At 36.2% G+C, this 17,621-nt stretch overlaps 2 protein-coding genes across 7 annotated transcripts in view; one reads left to right on the top strand and one right to left on the bottom strand.

The window, feature by feature from the left end:
- Nucleotides 1-17,178, bottom strand: part of LOC145258275 (rho GTPase-activating protein 24-like) — a 256,172-nt gene extending 238,994 nt beyond the window's left edge. The window contains exon 1 of one of the 3 annotated variants that reach the window (XM_080116273.1): nt 17,040-17,178. The gene's annotated coding sequence lies outside the window, so the exon portion shown is untranslated. The remainder of the gene's footprint in view (nt 1-17,039) is intronic. The other 2 variants (XM_080116276.1, XM_080116275.1) reach the window with 2 other exon arrangements.
- Nucleotides 17,179-17,431: 253 nt separating this feature from the next.
- The window catches only part of LOC145258276 (stress-activated protein kinase JNK-like), a 432,258-nt gene continuing 432,068 nt past the window's right edge, over nt 17,432-17,621 (top strand). For 2 of the 4 annotated variants that reach the window (XR_013864086.1, XM_080116278.1), the window contains exon 1: nt 17,432-17,552. The gene's annotated coding sequence lies outside the window, so the exon portion shown is untranslated. The remainder of the gene's footprint in view (nt 17,553-17,621) is intronic. The other 2 variants (XM_080116279.1, XR_013864087.1) reach the window with 2 other exon arrangements.

Genomic DNA, 17,621 nt, shown 5'->3' with positions numbered 1-17,621 from the left:
TTATCATAAAATTTTGAGAGCATGAATCTCACTTCAAACAAACAGTTCAACTTAAAAATATAAGAGAATTATAATGAAAGAATTGTAAATCTAAGGTATTTTTTAACGATGCGATTCTGATTCTTCCCAAAATACACAATTCTTACGATTAACGATTCTGATTAATCGTCCCACCACTAGTATTTAAGTAAGCCGCTATAATTCATAAGTTGTGTTTTGAAAAACTTCTGCTCCCAAATACATCATTTTTCCTTATTTTCAATGCCGATGCCTGGGGGGGGGGGAAAGAGGGGGGAGTATTGGGTTAAATAAAAATAATTAAAATTAATGTCCTCATTTACTTGCCTCCCCATGAGGGCAGATTTAGTCAGACAGTGCCAATTTTTCATGTGAGCAAAATCCATCATCCCATACATTATCTGCTCCTTTTTTTTTTTTGTTTATAAAATTTAATCCGAGTGTGCAGCAAAGTCCCGTGCGAAGCGCGGGTATCTTTGCTAGTAGTATAATAATCTTCTTCAAAAAGCTTAGAGTCTTTTATAAAAATTGAAGTTTAAACAGATGTTTTCTTTCTGCCACTGTTACAGAAAACTTGCAATCGTTTGAACTGAGAATGTCTGATTTACATGAACTTTTTGTTTTTATTGAATTTCCATTCTCCCTTTGCCAGCTGATCTTGCACTAATGTTACAATGTTTTTGTATTGAAGGAGATATGTTGCTAAAAGTCTACAGAGTAGAAATATAGGCTTAATCAATGTGATTACATGCTTTATAGGACCTTCCAATTAACTTTTCTTAAAGATAGTGATATGAGTTCTGATACTAGAAACAGCTAGTAGATGATCTTTTCTCTTGCCTGCAACCTCTTTCCCCACAGAAGAGACGTTGCGAGCCTGTCTCTGCTTTATCGTTATTTTCATGGCAAGTGCTCGTCTGAGCTCCAATCTATGGTCCCCCCTTGCCAAACTTTCACAAGAAACACCCATCTAGTTGAAACCACTATCAATTTTCCCCACTCTTTATCTGTGCCTAAACCTAAAACATTGATTCCATGAACAAAGCTTCTTTCTTAGAACTGCATGCCTTTGAACTGTTCCATTTTTCTGCTTTCCAGTTGACTACAATATGGTCATCTTTAAGTCTGTGAACAACTTCTTGATGAGCCATCCCCTTAAGTAATCCAATTTACCAAATTTCCACTACTAATGATTGCTACGACATTTCCCATTGACACACATTAACCCTTATCCTCGAGTGGCCTCCATGCTTTGATAAGATGTATTAAAAAAAAAAAAAAAAAAAAGTTATCAGTGACATCATGTACAAGATGAGTAACGGGTTTTTTAAATAAGGTATCACTACTCTTTTCCCAGCTTTAAAGTAAGACTCATTGAAGCAATAATAGCTTCATTAGCTAGTATAAAGATGAAAGAATTCTGAATCTTGTAGAGGATGAATTTCTCAAGATATCAGCATTTGGGAGTGGATATATGTTGTATATGAGAAACTTTACACCCATCATCTGTCTAAAGGATTTTTTTTTATTATGCAGCTATTCTTGATAGTCTCATTTTATGTATCATCTGACTGGTAAATCGCTCTTGGAACTACTTTGCAGATTTGGCCCCAGTTGCATAATGGCCTAACCTGTTATATTAGGTTAATGCAAAAATAATATTGTTTTCTTGGCACTTTTATATATGATTTCTGAATTAATTCATCGGTATATATATATATATATATAGCCACATTATATATCATTTTGAAGCGCATTTTTCGCTCTATCGAATCTTATTATTCGTTACTGTTCTCAATCTCTTCATTTATTTTTTGCAGGATTTTCAACAACATGGACAAAATTCAAATTCGTACGATTTTCTTGTTCCAGTTCAAACTAGGCCAAAAAGTTGCCGAGACAGCTTGTGATATCAATAATGCATTTGGCCCAGGAACCACTAACAAATGAGTGGCACAATGGTGGTTCAAGACATTTCGCAATGGTGACAAGAGCCTCAAAGATGAAGACAATCACCGCCGGCCAACTGCGGTTGATAACGAACATTTGAAAGCCTTAAATGAAGCCGATCCTCACAAAACCACACAAGAAGTTGCTGTTGAACTCGAGATCTACCACTCAACAGTCGTTTGCTAGGGAAGTCAAAAAAGTTGGATAAATAGGTGCTGCATTAATTGAATGATAATCAAAAAAAGAAAATTCTCGTTTTGTTATGCAACAAAAACCCATTTCTCAAGTGGATTGTGACTTGTGATGAGAAGCGGATCCTTTACAACAACCGGTGATGTTTGGTACAATGGTTGGATGCTAGAGAAGCTCCACAACAGTTCCCGGAGCCAAAATTGCACAAAAGAGTTATGGTGACCGTTTGGGTGTCTGCGGTCAATCTCATCCATCACAGCTTCTTGAATCCGGGCAAAACGATTACAGCAGAAAAGTACTATTGACAAAATGTACCAGAAGCTCCAACGTATATGCCCAAGATTGGTCAATATGAAAGGACCAATTCTCCTCCATGACAACACTCGCCAGCATGTTGCTTAACTGACCCTGCAGAAGCTGAATGAATTGGGCTACAAGACTGCCTCCTCCGCCATATTCACCTGACCTCTCACCCACCAATTATCACTTTTTTAAGCATCTCAACAACTTCCTGCACGAAAAATGCTTTAAAAGCCAAGATGATACCGAATCAGCCTTCAATGACTATCACTTCCAGAACTCTGGATTTCTATGCTAATGGGATAATTAAACTTGTTTCTCATTGGCAAAAATGTGTCAATTCTAATGGTTCTTATTTTGATTTATTATGAAAGGAGTTATGATCTTTTGAAGTTGAATGTCAAAAACGACATTAATTTTGCACCAACCAAGAATGGTCATTGTTCTGTTCCCTTCAAAAAGAAATTAAGCTATTATACTTCCGTTTCATCAATTTTCATTAAATTCTTACTAGCAACTTTTGCTTCCTAAACACACCCTTTTATGTGAACCATGTTGAAAATTTTATCAAAATTTGACCGGTAGTTTTTAAATCAATGGAATCATTTATTTTCAAGAGACAATCTACCCCTTTGCTCTCCACATAAATAAATGAATCATAGCTCATTCTTTAATGTTTACTTATTCCAAATTTTATAAACAACTGAACAATTAACGCCCCAATTTTTTTTTAGTTAATTTATTTGGTAATCATGTTTATTTTTGTTTCAAAATATTAGATGAAATTATTATAAAATGAATTCTATCTAAATTTAATATACACGTAAATATTTTGTGTTAATCACAAATACTTCTGAAAAAACTAATGTCCAGTAAATAAACAATTTTGTGTGATCCTTAAAAAAAGACTGGGCGTTAATGGGTTAATCAAGGAGTACATTTTCAGACGGAGTCTGTCCCTCTTTGTGCGAAGTTAAATATAATCCACAATATCTACTGCTGCGCATAAGCTATGATAAAAGCAAAAACTCTTTTTTATGAGTTGTATTACATATACGGGTTAATCTGGAGAATCGCCAAAAATTCATAAATGATCGGAGTTTATCACATGCGTGTGTGCGTGAAGACTTGAAACTGTGTTGAAAGGAAAAAAAAAATCATAAAAGACAAAATTTGACAATCTTCAATTGGGGGTTTATGTCTCTTTTATGTCTACCTTTTAAAATACTTATTTGATTCCCATGCCTACGATTTAAATTTGATATTGTTGTAGGTTAACATCAACTGCTACTCCCAGGAGGTCCTGATTTTATTTAAGCAAAAAACTTAATTAAAAAAAAAAAAAAAAAAAAAAAAAAAAAAAAAAAAAGACAGAATATTTTGAAAAATTAGAATTCAAAGTGAGGAATCTGTTCCGCATATAAATTTAACGTAAATTAATTCCTTATTTCCGGGGCGTTGTAGCGTTTTAGGATAGATAACTATTTTTTTTATTTATTTTTTATTATTTACGTTAGGAGAAAATTCCTATGAATATTTTGTGTGATGGTAGAGATAATCTACTTTTTTGGGGTGATTAAGCGTGGGTTTGCGATCTTATCACTCAGACTTAAGGTTAGCTGTAAAAATGTAAATAGCCTAAAAAGATAGAATGTCCCGCAAAAATAGATCATTTTTTTTTTTTTAATTTATTTTTTATTATTTACGTTAGGAGAAAATTCCTATGAATATTTTGTGTGATGGTAGAGATAATCTACTTTTTTGGGGTGATTAAGCGTGGGTTTGCGATCTTATCACTCAGACTTAAGGTTAGCTGTAAAAATGTAAATAGCCTAAAAAGATAGAATGTCCCGCAAAAATAGATCATTTTTATCTTAAAATCTATATAAAAACTGATTCCTCACTCTAAATTCTAAAATAAGCCTTGGGAGGAGGATTCGCCTAAAAACTAGAATCTAATTTTTTTTAGAAGAGGTGGTCAGTAAATTTACCAATAAACTATAAAAATATATGCAAATCCATACTAAAACATCGGTTATTTGGCAGTTTACTCTTCTGTCAAAAGTCGAACAAGGTGGTGATTAAATGAAAATCGTCACTAAGTTTCGACTCATATATTTACGTTTATTAACTTATATACTGAAAATAAATATAATTTTGCTTTTTCCAACTTTTTTTTTTCAATATTGCAAATAAATATTTTTTTCTAATAAATAGTTTTATTTCTGTACAATTTTAAAAATATATTGTCTTAAAATAATTAAATGTACATTTTTTCAAAACTAATAAATGTGAAAACCTGCGCAATCTATTACATTCGGTTAATCAAGTTTTGAAAAAAAAAATTTAAACTGTTGAATGAAAAGTTATGTAATTTTTTTTTTTACTTGGTTTCTACCTCAACATTTCCTTTAAAATGACGACTTCTAAAGGTTTTGGGGTATGCTGAAAACGAATATCATATTCAAATTTTCCGCAAGTAAATATTTTTCCGGGTATTAAACAAAACAATTCTTTATGTTATTACTGGTGGCCATTGCTGTACTGACAAGTGTCCATATTTTTGAGGAAAAATCATTTAATTTTTGTGAAAATATGGTATTCCTGCATAATTTGACCTGATTTCTCGCGAATTCCTGTCAAGTATGGATCGGGTGAGACCAACCACCACAGAGAGAGTAGGCCGGTCAACATGACCTCACTTCCTGGTCAACTTGTAGGTATAGAAAGTTTTTGGTAAACATAAAAAATATGGCTACCGATTGTCCATGGCTACCAATGTATGTTACTAACTGCCCATGTATGTTCTAAAGAGAAAGAACAATTCTCCATTCGGATAATAATTATTATAATTGCACATTAGGATAATTTTAATCTAACAAAATTACTGTAAGTGAACTAGTTTTTGAACTTTTATTTCTATCGGAGAGAGTTGAATATTTATTTTTATTTTTTTTTTTTTACTGCAAAACAAATAATTTTTTATATTTTTCAGTCCGTTCTTTTAATAATGAATAAAACTTTTCACTGAGTATTTCCAAATATCTTAAAGTTAGCATTTTTCACGTCAGTTTTTTTTTTTAACGATCAGTGAATTTTCAATATCACCGGCCGTAATTTATTTCTTTGAAATATATTTCAAACTACAAGTTTTTGTTTTTTTTATAACATTTTAACTGTTTGTTTTACTATACACAGATTCGAAAAAGTTATTAAAAAAACAAATATATAACAAATAAATGTTATCAAAGGCAAGATAAGTTACTTTTCTACCAAACTGAATAATTTTTAGTATTTTTATTTAATGTAAAGTGTTTATTCAGCTCGAAAAACATACAGTGTTTACCGATGTATTTGAAAAATGCAAATGGCGGCATGCTTGCTGTTGCACACGGTAAGTTTGGGAAAACGAGTTTAAACAAAAAAATTATACAAAATGCTGTTAGAAACTCGCTCAATATATGTTACTATGACATAGGTGGACATATATTCGGTGGGTTTCTAACAGTATTTTGTATAATTTGTTTGAACTTATTTCCCCAAACTTACTGAGTTCAATAGCGAGTATGCAGACACTTTTCTTTTTAAAATATATTGATAAACATTGCATGATTTTCAAAGCGATTATATGTTTTAAAGTGAGTAAAACCACTAAAAACCTTTCCAGATAGGTAGAAGAGTAACTAATCTTGCCTTTGATAACATTTATTTTGTATATATTTGATTTTTGACCACTTTTTCGAATCTATGTGCATAATAAACCCCTAAAAACATATCCAGTTAGGTAGTCTACAGTAATACAACCCAAAATTTAATTTAACTTGGAAATAATATTTAAAATATATGTGTGTACACTGTACAAGCACCCTTATTATTATCATAATGATAATAGTAATAATAAAAAACTGGTGTTGATGACATCGATTGGCACTACACCAACTAGTTGTGAAGGGTCAGGAAGGATGGAAAGACCAAGGTGGGAGAGTACTAACCAAATCTCCACTGGAAGTGTGCAGTTCAAATCTGGTACCTTAAGGAGGTATTTTGCCACCCAAACCCCATGAAACACCAATGGCCGATGCCAACGAGAAATCAGTGACAACGGCTGTTACGATAACATGCAATCATCTGCACAAGTGGTCAAGAGGTGGAGAACACTGGAAATCTGGGGAGACTTGTTGTCACTTGGTCTCCAGGGAACACCACAGGTTACTGCCAGTAAGCGATCATTGATGATGGCCTGTGAGACAACTAATACACTAAACATTTTGATGAAAAACATGAGGGGAAAAAATGGACATAGAACAGAAAACCAAAACTTTAAATATAATTTCTGTATTTAAAGTAATAGTTATTTAAATATTTCAACATATACTTGTGGGCAAAATCCAGCTTCCCAATAAGGGGCACTATGGATAGGAACAAAAATAATCTTAGTCATGAAAGATTTCTCCTCCGCCGACCGAGGACAAAAAAGGTAAAGTGTAGCATCAAAACAGATACTACACTGATCTTGTTTCGAAAGCCAAAAATATTTGTGTTTAATGTTTCCTTAATTGCTTGTTCTCTAAATTCATAATTCAGTTTTATCAGTATTAAATTGTATATTGCTTTAAGTTCAGTATTAATCGAACTGTTCCTTTTTCTTTTTAAAAATGTTTTATTGCTCTTTTTAAAATGACAGTGTGACAAATCTTACCTACATGGCCGTGGTGAGACCGACAATCATCGATGTCAAGCAGAGCGTCATAACAGATGCAGACTAATAAAAAAACAAAAATCTACCTTGAAAAATTAAAATATATTTATTTATTTTGTTTTAGTATTTATTTTTTTATTTTTTGCAAAATATTTATCAACAGAAAGTTTTGTTTTTTTTTCTAAGAAAATTTTTTTAACCATATAATTGTTAGGTTTAAGTACAAGTTTTTTTTTTTTTTTTTTTGTAACCGTATTTTTTTTTCTTGCTTTTTTTTTTATTTTCAAGACTTTGTTCAGTCAAGTTTTTTTTTTTTTTTGGGGGGGGGGGGGGGTCCACAAAAATTAAAAAATTTTTTTTTCTTTTTTTCAATAAAACTTAAGATTTTTTTTTTTTCATTAATTGCCGGCGGAAGAACTTTCTTGGAGTGAGGATATTTCCTTAGGAATATTTTACTTCGGTCGACTGTTGAACAGCCATCGACGGCAAAGATGGAGATGGGGTAAAGGAAATATTTTTTAGGATTACCATTTCGAACGCCCATAAATGATTTTTTACTATTGTCGGAATCTCCAATTTGGATCGCGCAAAAAGCGATCCTGTGCGCAAGGATATCCATTGTCTGTACTGTCCATTTGTACATCTCCAGGAAAAACCATCCTTTACACACAATCTTTTTTTAAACAAGCATTTATGTTTACAATTGTTGCACCTCATTTTTTGGGACAACAATTTCTTCTCCTGACAATATGAGATTGTCTGCATCGATGTTTTCATTTCTTTTTCTAACATGCATAGATTTATTTCCTTGTCCGTCATTTTTCTGGGGGTTTTTTTTTGTCAGGTTTTTTTTGTTTGTTTGTTTTGTTTTTGTTTTTTTGGAGGGGGGTTCAGTCGCTTTCTTCTAATTCGAATGTCGTCTGTTTCCATTGCTAATCAAACATTTTAATTTCGGTAGAACCCCAAATTTATTAATATCTTCTGAAAATTTTTTGATCTTTGCAATCTTGTTTTCAATGAATATATTTTTCTTGGATCTTTTACCGTTCAGGACCCATGAGAGGGTAACTTGGGAATTAGACATCAGGAAAAAATGATCAATATTAAGGGGCCCCAGAGCACCCAAAACCTGAGGGGCTACACCTTACGGGATAAAAACATAGCCAATAGTTCCAAAGTCGGAAGTGACTTCCCTTTAATTGGACCATGTCGTTTGCGTGACACTGCTGTCCGAACTTTCACCTTCCCGTTCCCACTTGACGCGTCTTCTCTCCACTCCAAAACGAACTTCTGCAACTTTAGCTTTTCTCTTCTACAAATACACCTTCTCTGCTCGCAATCAAACTTCAGAATGCCCTCCTTCCCCAAATCACTCCTCTTTTATTTCCAATCAGGAGCATCTCATTGGCATACCTCGTGGTCACCCTGTAGGCATATAAACAAACAGGGCAGCCATTTTTGTTTCTTTCTTCTTCATTATGAACACGAGGTAAGCCACACAAAAACGCGGTCGGTCGGTCTTGTTTCTCTTTTTCTTCATTTACACCACACGCCCCCCTGATCTTCGAGATCAATAGGATACTTCGTAATCCTCCATCCAAGCAGGCCGCCTCCTCTCACGTCGAGGCCTCTGGGGGACAACTTCTCGGGGGTTAATGTTTTCAGGTTCACTACAACGCGGGCCTAAGTCAGGTTGAGCAGCATCATTTGCTTCTCGGAGGCCCTCGATTTCTTCTTCTTCACTGCCCTCACTGCATACCGGCAATGTCACACGACGCAGGTCTAAGATATGCCGGGGAACACCATTCACCATCACATTGTTCTTTGACTGCAATCCTGTTATGACCCCTCTTTTCCAACGAGTGGTACACTGTGCATTGGGGGGTTTCACCCACACCTCTTCACCTACTTTGATAGTGGCTTCTTCACTCTCAATTCCTGCTGCTTTGTTGCACGGATGCCGCCACTTATATGTGAAAACGGCCCTATGAGGCACAGTTGTCTCATCTTGTTTGGTCTTCGGCGAGATGTTATACCAAAACACCGCCTCTATGGGTGATACGTTGCTTTTTTCCGCAGCGGCTTTAATGGTGCGATGATTCCTCTCCACTATTCCGTTGCCACTCGGCCGATACGCTGCTCTGAAAAATTGCCTTACTCCCCACTTATCGCATACCTCTTTAAAGGCTTCTGATCGGAAAGCGGGGCCATTGTCCATTAAGAGTTCCTCAACCGGCCCTCTCTCCAAAAATATCTCCTCGATGACCCCTCCGATCACCCATGCAGCTTCTGCCCTGATCTCTCTCCAGATGGCAAACCTTCCCGGTCCACAGTCGACCATCGACAGATACAATTTGTGGCGATAGTGTGTCACGTCAATGGCCAATCGCTTCCAGTCCTCCGCAACGTGTAGCTCTCCTGCTTCGTGTCTGGACGGTCCAGGGTCAATTGATTGGCACTCTCGACAGTTCTCCACCACTTCCCTAACCTCCTCCTCGGTGGTCTCCGGGTAAACCTCTCTGGCTAGGAATAATGTTCGTTTTCGACCAAAGTGGTGCATTTCGTGTGACTCTTTGACTTCTTCCCCTGCACAGCATACCGAGGAGACCTCCTTTCCCTCCTGCAGCCAGGCCTTCTTCACGCGTGTCATCGAATCCGCCTTGTTTTTTTCTGACGGGACCAACACAACAGATACTCTCAACTGGAATTCCGCTATCAGGTCGGTGAGCGCTCCGAGTCTGCGCTTGATCAGCATTTCCGCAGCACCCCTTGTCTTAACTCTCTTATCGCCAGTTACTGCCGACCGAATCCACGACGCTACCGTTGCCGAATCGGTTTTGACTTCAATTATTTTCAATCCCCATTTCAGGGCCAGATTGATTCCTTTTATAGCGGCATCTAGTTCTGCTACGTTGATATGGGAGAAGTTGTTTTTTCTTAGCCACGCCGCATCCTCCACAGTTACACCTCCTATCTCTAGTACGACGCCCAACGCCAGGTTACTGGCATCGCACCAAACCACACCCGCGTCTTCGCCGCTGACATACCATTTCCCTTTCACTGGGTCCTCATTCCTCACTCTCACAATGACTTCTTGCAGCATGTTCGTGACCTCCTTCGTCACACGGCCTTCCCAGTCATCAGTGCCTGTTTGTCGTTTAATAAAGCTGCATGATATCCTGAGCCAGCCAGCGATAGGATAGTGCCCGACCAGCCTCCCGCAGACTGAGAAGAGTTCTCGCCTCGTCAGCTCAGATCCGACTTCGGGTATTGCATTCCCTCGTTCGAAGACAAGGCTGTCTTTTCCATCTCGCCTTAGTTTCAACCCCAGCACCGCACCTCCATCTAGGGCCTCCGCCGGTTTTGCGGTTAACCCATACTTCTCGACATGGCTTCTTACTTTCTCTGCTGTCACCTCTGCCTCCTCCACCAGGATGTCGTCAATGTACGAGCTAGTGGCCTCCTCCACTGTACAGTCTTTGCTCAGCACTGTCTTCAGTATGGCAGTCATAATTTTGGGGGCTGAACTCAGCCCAAAGCCTAACCTCGTCAGACAATACACCCGCCCCTTGTACCGGACCAGTTGGTACTGCCAGAGTTTTTCATCTACATGGATCTGCAGATATGCCGATTTCAGATCGACAATCTTAGTGGCCCGCCCCATTCTTCTCCATTTCCTCATGACATCCTCACATACGTCGATCCCCGTTCCAGTGTGGCAGGCTACGTGTCTGTTCAATTCCCTAAAATCCAGCACGGGCCTAATTTTGTTTTTGGTAGGCTGAACAACCGCCAGTAGTGGCAGTACTCCTTTTTCTTCCCCTGTCCACGGTTTCAGAATTCCTTCTTTTATCCACCTCTCCACTTCTTCCTCGAATCCTTTTCTTATTTCTCCTCGCAGGGTGTTTTCGTAGCAGCCCACCTTATTCTGTAGTTCTGGGGGCCCGGAGATCCATTTCCATTCCACCGTCCACCTCACGCCATCAAACTTCGCCAGGAAATCTTTGTCCTCAATGCAGCAAACCTCCGGTTTTGGGGTTCTGACAGTTCTATCACCTTCCACTCCTGCCATCCCTACTGCGCTAAGACGTCCAAACGTCACTTGGCCCCCTCTTAACGTAGCGCCCCCCAGTCGGTTAATTGCACTCATACCTATAATCACGTCGACACCACCGACCAGATGATTCAACACTAGGGCTTGCAGTTCAATGGGCACCCCTTGCACCATTACTTCCGCTGTCATCTCTCCTAGGCATTTCACATCCCTGCCATCCACGGTCCTATTAATCCTGGTTCCGCTCCATGACCTCGCGACATTCCTTGCTAACAGCGTTGTAGTGCAGCCTGTGTCGACAAGGGCTATGGCTCTCTTCCCATTGACTACCACCGGTAACCGAGGCAATGTTCCATCATGCGCCATTTCCACACAGAAGAGGTAACCACTGGCGCAATAGCTCCCCTTCACTCGTTTCCCTGGTCCCGTGCAGCAACACAATAGCGGCTAATATGCCCCACTTGTCCACATCGGTAGCACGTGATCCTCGGTCTCGGCTCTTTGCAGTCCTTGATCAGATGAGGACCCTGGCACCGGAAACACTTGATGGCAGGTCTCCCCTCCTGTCGCCTCGCCGGCTGCCTCTCATTCAAGTGAGGCCTCATGCACATATTTCCACTCACAGCTGCAGCCACGATTGGGCTTTTAATATTTTTCACTAGGACTCTGGTGTGGACCAAGAGATCGTCCACTTCCATAGAATGGATCCCCGTGATTCTCTGCATGTTCGCAGAGATTTCCTCTGGGAAGCCGTTCACTAGGTACAGCTTTACCGTCATCTCCAGGCTCCTCCCCACGTAACCAGCCAACCCTGCCAGTCTCCTGATCTCTGCCGCAAAGACGTCAACGGACTCGCCGGTCCACCTCAAACTTGACAGCTTGCCAAGTGCTTCAAATGGGCCCTCCGCGAAGGCCAATTTCAGCCTTTGCTCCACTAAGGCAAGGTCTTCCTTGTCTTCATCTCGCATCTGCTGGTAAATCGTGAGAGCTTCCCCCTCTAAGTATAGCGGCAGCAGGGTGACCACATCTTCTATCTTTTGCAGCTTCGCCACCATTTTTAATTTCTCCAGCCACTTAATCAGGTCGCCCTCCCCAGTAAAGGGTCTCAACATCTGAGTGCTCAGTCTCCACTCAGCCATGTTAATTGCTTGATAGGCCAAAATAGCTTGTCGTTTGCGTGACACTACTGTCCGAACTTTCACCTTCCCGTTCCCACTTGACGCGTCTTCTCTCCACTCCAAAACGAACTTCTGCAACTTTAGCTTTTCTCTTCTACAAATACACCTTCTCTGCTCGCAATCAAACTTCAGAATGCCCTCCTTCCCCAAATCACTCCTCTTTTATTTCCAATCAGGAGCATCTCATTTGCATACCTCGTGGTCACCCTGTAGGCATATAAACAAACAGGGCAGCCATTTTTGTTTCTTTCTTCTTCATTATGAACACGAGGTAAGCCACACAAAAACGCGGTCGGTCGTTCTTGTTTCTCTTTTTCTTCATTTACACCACAGACCACTCTGGCCTTTGCAAACAACAGAAAACAATTCGCTTCCTGTTTCGCATACAGAGTGAATCCATACGCGTTTTCCGACGCACCACAAATAAATTCGACAATGATTTTCTGACAATACACGCCTGGGAAATTCAAACTTCCCAAGTCATTTAGATCATTGGCATGGGTTTGCCACAGCTTATTGAGCTCTTCGGTAATCCGCTCATCCCACGACAACTTGCTTTTCCAGATAGAGCTGACAATGATCTTCCCCTGTATTGTGACGGGGAGAAGAATATACTCCTGATATTTGCGAAAGAATCCCCCGTTTGGTATTAGCTTCAGGGTCCACTAAAGTGGGAGAAAGTTTGAACGTGTCCTAAATAGGATCATATAGGTATCCCAATACCTTCTCAAAGGCTGGGAAAGAAGAAATAGTTTCATCCTTCAACATTTTATCTTATATTTTAGAATTGCAGGATCGCAAATCGAAACCCGCCTCTAACAACCTGCTACGAACATTGTAATAAATAGCAAGTAGGGACGGGCAAAATGAATGCCGATGCTCAAAATGTATAAACATTTTGACCCCTCCCTTTACTTAAAAATTCAAAAATCAGGAAATTAACCAATTTTAATGAAATTTTCAGTATTTATCAAATAATGATCGCGGAATATAATGAACAAATTATTTTTATTTAAATCTGAGTGGAAATATATTATTTTGTTTAAACAAAAAATACTTTTACTAAAGTTATGATTTTCAGTAATAAATAAAAAACGCAAGAATTTATTTTTGCTTTTTTTATATAAATGAAGCATCGTAATTTGTAACAATAAAAATGAAATGATTTTTACAGGAACATTACGAAAAAAGCTCATAAAAATCAGTATTAATGAATTCAATATCACTCGAAGAAAAATGAATTTCTCGAACTACCGATGCTACCATTGAATTAAGCATTGTTTATTTAATATTTTCACACACAAAAAAATTATAATAGCAAAATTATTTCTTCTTTTTTTAATTACATATTTCGCATAATTTTTATATGCAAGATTTTAATAATTTCCTTGCTTGCAAGAATGTGAAACTTTCGGCGTAACATAATTTGTATATAATCTCGAACAATAATAAAAAAAAGTAAATAAATTAAAAATAGAAACATAAAAAATAATTAAATTAAAAAATGATAAAAATTGATACAAAAGTTCAGAATAGGAATGTATGGATGCACATCGGAGGGGGGGGGGAAGGAAATCTGACACCCCTACCTCCTTTTACTATCATGACTTCATTTTGAAACAGCGTTTCGATTGGCTGAAATTTTGGGCCTCCTTAAAATCGTGTTTACAAACCATTATTTGTTGCGTTTTTGGCGAATCGTAAATTAATTACTTGCTTTTTTGAGGGCTAATTAAGTTATTTTTGCACAAACAAGATTTTTTAAAAATTTAATTCAATATCTTAGGACTTTACTAATTATCTTTGAAATAGACCCAAAAAACTAATATTTATCTTTTAAAGGATTTTTACAATGAATTTATGGTGCTAATAATAATGCAGTGCATGCTAAGCACACACAGCAGGACAGCACCACTTACTGATCCGCGCTATTTTTTAAATCGTATTTTCAAGTTTAATTAAAGTTTTGTTTTTTAATTCAATTGTAAGGTTAAAGTACAGAATAGGCACAAAACACCCTCCCCATGTTAAGAATGGCTTTTTTAATAACGTTATTACTTCAGCACGGATCAATAAATGCATGAGTACCGAATTTATTTAACTTCAAAATTTAGTTGAATTGAGTAGTTAGTTTGCTGTGAAAACATTTTTCATAATTTTTTTTTTTTTTTTTTTTTTTTTCATGTGTACGAATATTTTTTCCTTTTGGAAATTAAGTTCAAATACAATCAAAAAGTAGTCGGAACCTACAAAAAAATTATGATAAATCGACTTTCAAAACTATGCCCCCCCCCTATTTTTGCCCGTACCTAACGGATACGTACAATATAACCTTTTTTCGATATTTTCATTATTTTTAATGTCTTGATTAAACTGTACAAGTACCTAAAATAATTATTAAAAACAAAAATAGTTGTGTTCTCATCGAGTAGTTTTTTTTTTATTATTCAAGAAAATAAAAGGTACTCATGCCGCATGCGTGCGCTTACTGATCAGTGCTCTCTGCTGAAATAATGTTTTAGAAAGCCATTCTTAACATGGCGACGGGAGGGTGTTGTGTATTGTATCTTTTCTGTACTTTCACCTATAACTATAATCTCCCCCTCTAATAAATAAATAAAAAAATAAGGGTTTGTATTACTGTACACACAGATTCGAAAAAGTTCTCAAAAAAACAAATATATAACAAATAAATGTTATCAAAGGCAAGATAAGTTACTTTTCTACCTAACTGGATATATTTTTCGTGTTTTTATTCAATGTAACATGTTTATTCAGCTCGAAAACCATACAGTGTTTACCGATGTATTGGAACATTCAAGATGGCGTCTGACTCTCTTTAACACGGTAAGTTTCGGAAAAGGTGTTATAAATAAAAAATTGGATAAAATACTGTTAAAACTCGCTCAATGAATGTTACCGTGACATAGGTGGACATATATTCGGCGGTTTTTTAACCGTATTTTATCTAGTGTTTTATTTATAACACCTTTTCCCAAACTTACAGTGTTAAAGAGGGAGTGAGGCGCCATCTTGAGTTTTCCAATACATCGGTAAACACTGTGTTTTTCGAGCTGAATAAACATGTTACATTGAATAAAAACACAAAAAATATAACCAGTTAGGTAGAAAAGTAACTTATCTTGCTTTTGATAACATTTATTTGTTCTATATTTGTTTTTTGACAACTTTTTCGAATCTATGTGTACAGTAATACAAACCCAAAAAGGTATAATAGTTTGACATAAAAAAAGTATTTCAGCACAATTTAAATACGTGGAAGAATGTAGTTTTCAATACTTATTGGGCAATCTCTTAATATTATACTTTCAAAGTGATAAAGTCATATATATATATATATATATATGGTGCTAATGGAGAGAGTGATCCGCGCTATTTTTTAAATCATATTTCCAAGTTTAAAGTTTTATAACATGTTTTTTAAAGTACAGAATAGGTACAAAACACCCTCCCCATGTTAAGAATGGCTTTTAAAATAACGTTATTTCAGCAGGGATCACTCTCTGCAGTAGTGCAGACTGCAGACCTCCAATACTGTCAAATTAATTTTTTACCTTTTCTTATTTATTCATCTAGTTGATTCTGAAGGTTATTTTTAAACCAGGTCCAAAAGAAAAAAAATACAATTTTTAAAGTTAAATTTTTTAATTAAGAAATAAAAAATAACTTCACGCTTTGAAGATTTTCTTGATTGTTTGTTGGCAAATTCCGCCAAATAAAATTTGTTTGTTTTTTTTTAATTAAATAAACAGTCGATCAAACTTTTTTTTTGGGGGGGGGGTACTTATGTAGCTTACGGACCGTGCTGAAATAACGTTTTCTTTAGAAAATCGTTCTTAACATGGCGTTTTGTAAGTATTGTGTACTTTCACCTAACTATTTAATAAACTACCGTAAAGATGGAATTAAGAAAAAGAAAAAGCACAGTTGTATTCCGTAGTAATAAGTACCCCCCCTTTTTTTTTTTCAAGAATGACAATCTTACAAATTGGAGTGTTTGTTACTTTTTTTTTTTTTTGCAATTCTTGAATAAAACTCACGATAAAAATTATTAAACAGAAATTGAAATATTACAAATGTAAACAAAAAATTTAAAAAATGTCCAACGTCAATAACATTTTCATATGTAACAAAACAAATAAGCAAGTATCAGAAAGTTTTAAAGTTTGTTGATGCAAATTAGAAATTAACTTGTAATTAACTTTTACTTTTTAAGAAAATTTACTGATGATTACAAATCAAAACAAATATTGTCATCTTAAATTTAATTTAATTTTTGAAACTTTTTTTTGGAAAATTATGACAAAAATTGCTAAAAATCCGTTGACAAAGTCTATTTTCCAAATTAAAAAGCCATGTCGAAAAAAGTCATGTTCAAAAGATTTGGAGTTTTCGAATTTTATTAAAAAAAAAAAAAAAAGTTATTTTCAAAGAAAAAAAAATAAAGATTAAAATTTGCAAGAGGATCCAAAAAATAGTCTTAAGAATTATCTACTATCCCCCATGATTGAAAGACAAGATTCGTCAGCATATGAAAGTAAACGTTACACTGCAATTACATATATTTGACTGAAATAAAATTATTTAAACTCCTTGTAATTTTTATGAAAAATAATAAACAACTTACATATATTAAATATATATTCCAAATACGTCAAAATGAACAGTGTGATAGGCGTAGATTTCTAAACAAGACGGAATAAACTTTTAGCGGAAGATTCTTCTACTCCCTTCTAATTCCTCCTCCTCTCTCTCTCTCTTTGTTTGTTTCTTTCTTTCACTATATTTTCTTTCCTTTCTATATTTCCTACCTCCTTTTTCTTTTTTCGTCACGTTATTTACTTCCCCTCTCCCATGCATGACATTCAATATTTGCAAAGAGGTCACTTCCTATTTTAATGGACGCAGAATTTGGTGACGTATAATCGCAACAATATTTTTTTTTCTTACAAATTTGATATTTGTTTATACATACTGGAATGTAACATATTCTTTAATATAAATCATTAAAATTTATTAAAATTAAATAGTTACTTCAGTTGATCAATCATATCCAAAAAATATTACGCAAAAATTGCTGACGTCACAGGAAGAAAAAGCTTTAATGGTGGCCGTTGTAAGATTTGTGGAGGCGACGCAGGTAATAAGCAAGGCTTTACGCTTATCGTACGGACTGATCAGTGTAATTCCTCTACTGGAAACAATGACA

Source organism: Euprymna scolopes, chromosome 33 (assembly GCF_053919585.1).
Source record: "Euprymna scolopes isolate OS-2025 chromosome 33, ASM5391958v1, whole genome shotgun sequence".
Taxonomy (NCBI): domain Eukaryota; kingdom Metazoa; phylum Mollusca; class Cephalopoda; order Sepiida; family Sepiolidae; genus Euprymna; species Euprymna scolopes.
Note: the sequence above shows the minus strand (reverse complement) of the source record. Positions and strands in the feature narration are given on the sequence as shown.